The sequence below is a fragment of the Eschscholzia californica genome, unplaced genomic scaffold (assembly GCF_041429995.1).
Source record: "Eschscholzia californica isolate CP2 unplaced genomic scaffold, dmEscCali1.0.p SCAF_2, whole genome shotgun sequence".
NCBI classification, from domain to species: Eukaryota; Viridiplantae; Streptophyta; class Magnoliopsida; order Ranunculales; family Papaveraceae; genus Eschscholzia; species Eschscholzia californica.
Genome location: NW_028238309.1, coordinates 11,730,715 through 11,738,083, shown reverse-complemented (window position 1 = coordinate 11,738,083; position 7,369 = coordinate 11,730,715). Strand labels below are relative to the sequence as shown.

Sequence of the window (7,369 nt, the reverse complement as noted above, 5' to 3'; positions counted from 1 at the left end):
CCGTGCTCCAATGGCTGCTGCTCGGCCGCTCCCGTGTAGCTCCCGTGTTGCTCCCGAGCTGCTGCTCGTGTTGCTGCCCGAGCAGCAGCTCGGCCGGCCAAAGCTAGGCCGGCCTAGTGTGCTGGCCGGCCTATGCTTTGGCCGGATCCTCCTCCTTCCTTCTCTCTTTCTAGCTCTCAAACTCCTTAACTCTCTAAACCCTTGAAGATGATGAAGAAAGAATCCCAAACCCTAGCAACCTTCTCTCTCTTTCTTAGTTTCCAAGCTTGAAGAAGATGAATAGTGTCCCTCCAACTTGTGTTTACACAACCCTAGACTTAGTCAAACTTGACTAAGTCTTGGGCCATTTTGACTTGGACCAAAAAGGTGCCCATAAAATCTCTATTATTCTCTTCCTTTTTGGGCTCTTGGGTTGGGCTTATTTCTAAAGCAAGGGAGTGCCTTCATAGAATCCTTGTTTCAAGACCGAACTTCGGCTTCTTTCATTCACAACTTCTCCGTCCGAACTCCGAATCGACTTCCGTTTTCACCGTCGGACTCGTCATTGACTTCACTTGTTTGACTTCTGATTTTGACCAAAATGACAAAAATACCCCTGGTGCTCTTTTCTTCCCTTTTGTCGCATAAGATAAAAATGTGATAATTCGCTCTCTTTATTCCGAATTACACACCAAACTTCAAATAAGCTACCTAGCAATGAAAACACATAAATAATTAGAAATAAAACTCGAAAAGAACTAACTCATCAAAGTTAAGTGACCTAAATGTGGCATTTTCACGCCACATCAGTGAGGCTTGAGTGAACCGAGTGATGATGGTGATAAAGAGTTGATCGTGTGAGAGAGAGAGATAGGTAAATACCTTGTTTATTAACACTTACAACTTGATTATTACATTGTCTATAGAGATACATATTTATAGGTTTACAACTTAGGAGTCTTGTAAAATCGAAAAACTAAAACTCTATCTTTATCTAGTGTAATCCTAATAGAACTAGGACTAGTAATCCTAATAGAATTAGGACTAACGGAGACCGACCCACTCGGTTGTGACCGAGTGGAATTGACTCTCTAACACAAATGATCAAAGTAGAGAAGAAAATAAATTTAATTTAATAAAATGATTTTTGTGTTGTATTGGGAGCTATAACAAATCTGTTTAGTATAAACTATTATAACATGAATAATTGTGGAACCTTAGCATTTTTCTACTGAATGAGGCATCTGGACTGTGGCTAACTTGATTGCAGCTAGAGATACGATCCAACGTTATGTCATCTAGACCATTCTGTCAACTTGTCCCATCATGAAAGTTTAATTTCTTTCGAAATATAAAATGAAATCCAGTGTGCCGGAGATTTGCCCTTTCGATCCAGATGAGTTATGAGTTATGAGTTATGACATTGAGTCAGGAAGAAACACCATTTTAACTCTCTCGATCTCTAGATATAATAAGATGTACTGAATTCAAATTCTCTTCACAATGGAAATTCCTTTTTGTTCTTCAAGTTTAAGCATGATTTTTGAAGACTTTAAGGGAAGTTTTACCACCAAAGTTTGATCCTCGATTTCCTTTGTTAATGTAACAAATTATACCACTCAATAGTGTCTGTACCTCTCTCTCACTCTCTTTCTGTAGATTTCTCTTGTTAGTGGCGGATCCAGGATTTAGACTCAGGGGGCGCGTATATATGTACCAAAGCAAAAAAAAAAACTTCACAAACCTAATGATTAACAAAAGAAAGTTATTAACACATATATATACTATATATTATAGAGTATCACAAATGTCTATTAAACTAAGGGTGGAACTAAAATTTTAATTTAAAATATTCTTTAAATTCATATGAGTTGAAAGCATATATTAATTGATAGCTAAACAAATTACGACGATAATCGATGGGCAAAACCGTAAAACAAGCAACTAAAGATAAATAGACAAAAACTTGAAGAAATCCTATCCTATATAATAAAACAGCTCAGTCGGTCATCCAGGGTATAAGTCTGGTCGTCCATTCTTTGAGCAGTTTTTGCATCCGACGGGTGAAAATATTCCAAACTCTATACAGTTTAAGTGTTTTAGTAATTGAATACCCTAGCCGAGGTTATATTAGTCATCTAACAAACCAATTTTTTTTTCTTCCCACGTTCTGTCCTTACAAGTTCCAATTTGAACTTCGGCTCTCTCCCTCCAAGGCTCTAACCGACTACTACTTCATTTATCTCTCTCTCTCTCTCTCTCTCTAAATTCAGTTTTCCCCACTCCTTAATTTAGTTCCTGTGCATCCCTCCCTCTATCTCCATCTCTTTGATTCACTTCCAGTTTGGTTCTCATTGGCAAAATTGAATTCTCACTCAAAATCAAGTTGTAGTTGAGGTGTTTGAAGAAATGTTTCTGAGGTCAGTCTACAAATATAAATCAGTCATTTTCAATTTTGTAGTTTCACATTAATAAGGTGTTCACTTTTAGTTCAAACATGGCACAATTTTATGGTTCGGTTGATATACATCGAATGTGAGTTAGAGGTTTTTAGCATACTTTATCTCCATTCAATCTATATCAAGTTAGTTTGTATTTCTCACCTTTTAGTTGGACACAAATTGTATGAGAAAATGCTTATTGTGAGTTAGAGGCTTGCAACCTCTCTCTCTCAAGAGTCTGTCCAAGGTGACCTTTAGGCTAATTTTCAAATATTAATTTTTACAGTTTGTTGTTTTAAATATTGTAGTTTCAATGTATGCAAATAAGGTTTTCTACGAATGTCTTTGAGGGGAATTTTGTTTTGTTAGTTTCAGACTAATTTGTTTAATTTCTCTTTGGTTTATCAAAAATTAATACAGGAAGACGATATACTTTGAGAACAAGTATTGATGTTTACATCTCTTTTATGTTTTAGGAGTTAGTTACTTTGAATGGTGTTTTTTTCTTCAGATGGTCAAGAAGGTAAAAGTTGAATTTTTGTGTGCAGTTGGACGATAATCGCAAGTAATTTTAAGGATAGAAATTCATAAGTATTCAGATTTAAAAAAAGTTCGATAATGTATAAGTTCTTAACAAAGTTTTCTGCAGGTGGTATACATACTTGAATTCAGATTTCAAAAAAGGGGATGGTCACCAGAAGAACTTTTGTGAGGTAATTGATTCTATAAGAACTTTTCAATATGGTTTTCATTTTTTAAGAACTTTTGATGATTTCCAACTTTCCAAGAGTTATAATATTATTTCCTTTTCTTGAACATCTTAAGTTGTTCTGATCATTTCAATTGATTTTGAGTCTAACAACAAATATTTGTGCAGGCTCAAAAGTTATTCGGCTATCGATGGACTGAAATTGCTAAGGTTGTTTCAGGCAGGTAACTGTCTGAACTCTTATTCTGTTATACGCTTCTAGGGTTTTACATGTAAACGTTTCCTACTAAGGTCTGAACTTGGTGAATTTTCTAATGCAGAATGGATTCATTACAGACACGGCTACTGAATCGGTTGTACCTCTGAAGAAGATAAGGTATGAAGATGAAACTTTTCAATTGTGAATGAAATCTAAGTCTTAACGACATAGTAGCAGGCAAATGGTCGAAGCTGAAGGTGAACAGACGTCACATGCTGAATGAGATTTGACTTCTGCATGGCGAGAAACAAACAGATAAGGCATTGACGACTTACTTACACTACTCATGGGACAAAGAATGTTGAAACTCAATTCTTAAACCAAATTGTCACACATTTTTTTTACATAGAATTGTCACGCATTTTGATCACTACTGTCATCAACAATCATCCAAAAAACCCCAAATGCATAATATATGAACTTATTAGGAAAGTAGTTAGAATCTTACTGTTGAAAATGTGCAAAGGCAGCCATCAAAACTACATTTTATCCTTCCAGTATCAGAAGGACCTGCATTTTCATGCATACTCATATGCCTTTTGAAATTTTTCTTCACCTGCTTAGTACCACATATGGTGCACAGAACATGGTGGTGGCAAGATTGACATGGGCTTTAAGGCATTCAGCATTCCTGAAAGTTTTCATGCAGTCAGGTTCGCAGCAGACTGCCTCGATTGAATCCAGGAACTTATCACTTTTACTACAAAGCAAAATTGATCAATTTTGGGTGGAAGCAAAATATGAAAGTCTTAAACGACATAGTAGCAGGTTGATCTTATAGATTTGATTTGTCCGAGCTTGAGGTATATAATCTCCCTCTCTTTTGTCTTTGTGTTCTTATATGGTTTTTCTATCTTGTAATTTGATCATCTATATCTCATTATCTGTCTCTTTTGGGTGGAAGCAAAATGTCGCCATAACAATTGCTCCTTGGTATGGTTCAGATACTCCTCATTGGATTCGTGGCATAGGATTCTACACCCTTTCTGCATTATGATTTGATGCAAGTTGATATACGTAGCTCAATTACACTTACCGTGTACTTCTCATGTTTGAATATTTTGCTAGCAAGAAGATTCAATCCAATGTCATATTGTGTTTCAAGGTTTATTTTCTCTCAAGAATGCATCTTTGGTCAATTTTCTCTCAAGAATGCATCTTTAGTTTTAATTTTCATATTGTAGAAAGTCTGAAAGTTCTGAAATTCAATTTTCTTTGTCATCATAACCCAAAGTAAGTAGCAAATTTTTTTTTGTAAAATTCAGAAATCCCACTTTTCTTTCTATTTCTTTTTAGTTTATTTATCCTCTTCGAATCATGTTTGATGGATTCCGGTTTATGATTTTTTTTCTTGATTAGTTTTTTGTGTGGGCTGTAATTGCAAGGAGGTATTTGAAGAAATGCTTGAAGTCGAATTTCGCACAGAAAGTGTTTGGACAACCAGAAATCAAACAAAATATCTGACTGATTCTACTATATTTATGTTTTAGGTGGCATAAAGTCTTTAAGTGAATGGCTTCAAATCGTGAATAACCGAGTCCAACAGAAAGAAATGAAACACATGCAGATGTAAGTATAAACATGACTCACTCTCTCTTTTAATTATTGTCGAACTGATTCAATTTTGATCTTTACAAGATTTGGTTACTGTTGGGCAGTTGGGGGCTTTTTGGTTACAGCTTAAGATTTTTGTGTTATGAGATTTGATCATCTTGCTGGGATATGATAAACTTTCACTTTAATCTCAGTATAGCCCCTTAGTTGTATTTGTCATTGCAATGAGGTATTTGAAGAAATGCTGAAAATTTTGTGGAATTATGCTCAAGAAATGTTTGAAGAGATGCTTCACTGAAGTTTTTGGTTGTAAAAACAAATTTTCCGTTGTAGAAGTTTGAGGTTGCAAAAGCAGTTTAAGTTTACTAATATACAAAATGATTATCCTCAAGAAGTGTTTGAAGAATGCTTCACTGTAGTCTTTGGTTGTAAATACAAATTTGTGGTTGTAAAAGTTCCAGGTTGTTAAAGCAAGTTTAAGTTAACTAATATATGTAAAAAGATTTTTTTTTTTCTTTCAACTTCATTAAGTATAAATTCAACAAAAAAAAACTTCATTAAGTATTTTTTTAATGTATTTTTACGATAGCTCAAAGAGTCCACCCAACAAATAACATTTTACATCACGATATACTAAATATAAGGTTGTAGAGACCATCAAAACCATTTTTACTTTGTTTGAACAACCAGGTTTCCACCTAAGCCCTAAAACAAGCCCGTCGGTTACTCAAGGTATAAGTGTGACCATCCATTCCTTATGTTAGCTGTATTTTTACGATAAATCAGGGAGTCCACCCAAAAGAGCTCAGTGGGTATTATTACAAAGACATCCATAGTAAACTACGTCAATTTCCTTATAATTTTAAAAAAATTACGATGAAATAACTGAAAATTAGATTTCCACCTTGAATTACATGAAAACTAGGTTCCCACCGCGCCCTACGGGCGCGGTAGATCCCTCTTGGCTAACGCCGTTGTGGTTTATTACGCCCCGATTTTACGAGTAAATTGTTTTTGAGCATTCTCAGAGTGCGTGTGTACTGCGGGATCTATGGTCACGCTATTGACATCACGTTGGGTTGAGCTTACCCAAGAAGTGCATGTACAATGATGCCCATTTTCAAACAATGTGGGGTCACGCGAGTACCTGTGATCCGAAATCATGTACTGATTTCGAATGAAATCACGTACTGATTTTGGATGACAAGTAAACACATGACACCAAAAGGTGTGAAAATGGGCATCATTGTGCATGCAATTCTTGGGTAAGCTCGACCCAACGTGATGTCAATAGCGTGACCATAGATCCCGCAGTACACGCGCACTCCGAGAATGCTCAAAAACAATTTACTCGTAAAATCGGGGCGTAATAAACCACAACGGCGTTAGCCAAGAGGGATCTACCGCACCCGTAGGGCGCGGTGGGAACCTAGTTTAAATAAAGGGAAGAAGAAAAAAGGGATTTGATTCTAGGACCAACCAAAATGGACATGGAAGAGGTAGTAAACTTCGTTGAAAAGGTTTAACTCTACTACAAGTTTTATTTTTATTACTAATATTAAAAAAAAAGGAAGAATGGGAGGAGCCAGGGGTGCGGCCGCACCCCTAGATCCACCTCTATCTCTCCCTCACTTTCTTTAGATCTATATCTCTCGTTGTCTCTCTCTTTCTCTCTGTAGATCTCGAACTTTTCATAAATCTCTCTCCTAAACCATAGATATCACTATCTCCCTCCTTAGATTTCGCGATCAGTCGGCGGTGGTCGGTTTACCACGAAACTTTTCGTGTCTGAACAACCACGAGAGCTCTAATAGAGCTTTAATAACGAATGAGTTTCTTACACTTTCTTATATTCGGTTTTGAGATCTTGAGAAGCCTTTCTCAAGCTTATAATACTTTCAAGATTAGTGTGAGAGAGAGATTGAGAAAGATAGAAGAGAGAACGCGAGAAGATAAGAGAGAGACCATGAGAGAGAGACATACCCTGAAAGAGAGGGAGAGTGTGAGAAAGAGATAGAAGAGAGAACGTGAGACGATAAGAGAGAGACCATGAGAGAGAGAGAGAGAGATACTGTGAAAGAGATAGAGAGAGATAGAAGAGAGAACGTGAGACGATAAGAGAGAGACCACGAGAGAGAGAGATACCGTGAAAGAGAGAGAGAGGAAGAGAAAGAGAGAGAGAGAGAGAGAACGTCAGTGAGAGAGCGAGCAAAAGAGAACACCAGTAATAAGGAAAATAAATTTTGGTAGGCATACAAATGACCGAAATATTTCGAAATTTGATTCCTTTTTTTTTTTTTTTTTTTTTTTTTTTTTTTATGAAGTCGAAATTTGATTCCTTGTTCTATTTTTCTTGGCAAGGCCGCAAGTAGGGCTGGGAAAACGGTCCGGGAACCCGGGGTCCGGCCCGTTCGGCCCGGACCGTTT

General features: G+C 36.6%; 1 long non-coding RNA gene across 2 annotated transcripts; it reads left to right on the top strand.

The window, feature by feature from the left end:
- The first annotated feature begins 2,106 nt into the window (after positions 1-2,106).
- Positions 2,107-5,463, top strand: LOC147556230 (uncharacterized). 2 transcript variants are annotated; one of them, XR_015235251.1, is made up of 9 exons: positions 2,107-2,399; positions 3,070-3,133; positions 3,298-3,349; positions 3,450-3,505; positions 3,566-3,648; positions 3,972-4,191; positions 4,333-4,493; positions 4,879-4,957; positions 5,047-5,463. It is a non-coding gene; the product is annotated as an uncharacterized LOC147556230 (long non-coding RNA). The 2 variants fall into 2 exon arrangements; XR_015235252.1 differs by lacking the exon at positions 2,107-2,399 and adding an exon at positions 2,897-2,943 and having other exon boundaries at positions 3,298-3,353.
- The last annotated feature ends 1,906 nt before the right edge of the window (positions 5,464-7,369 follow it).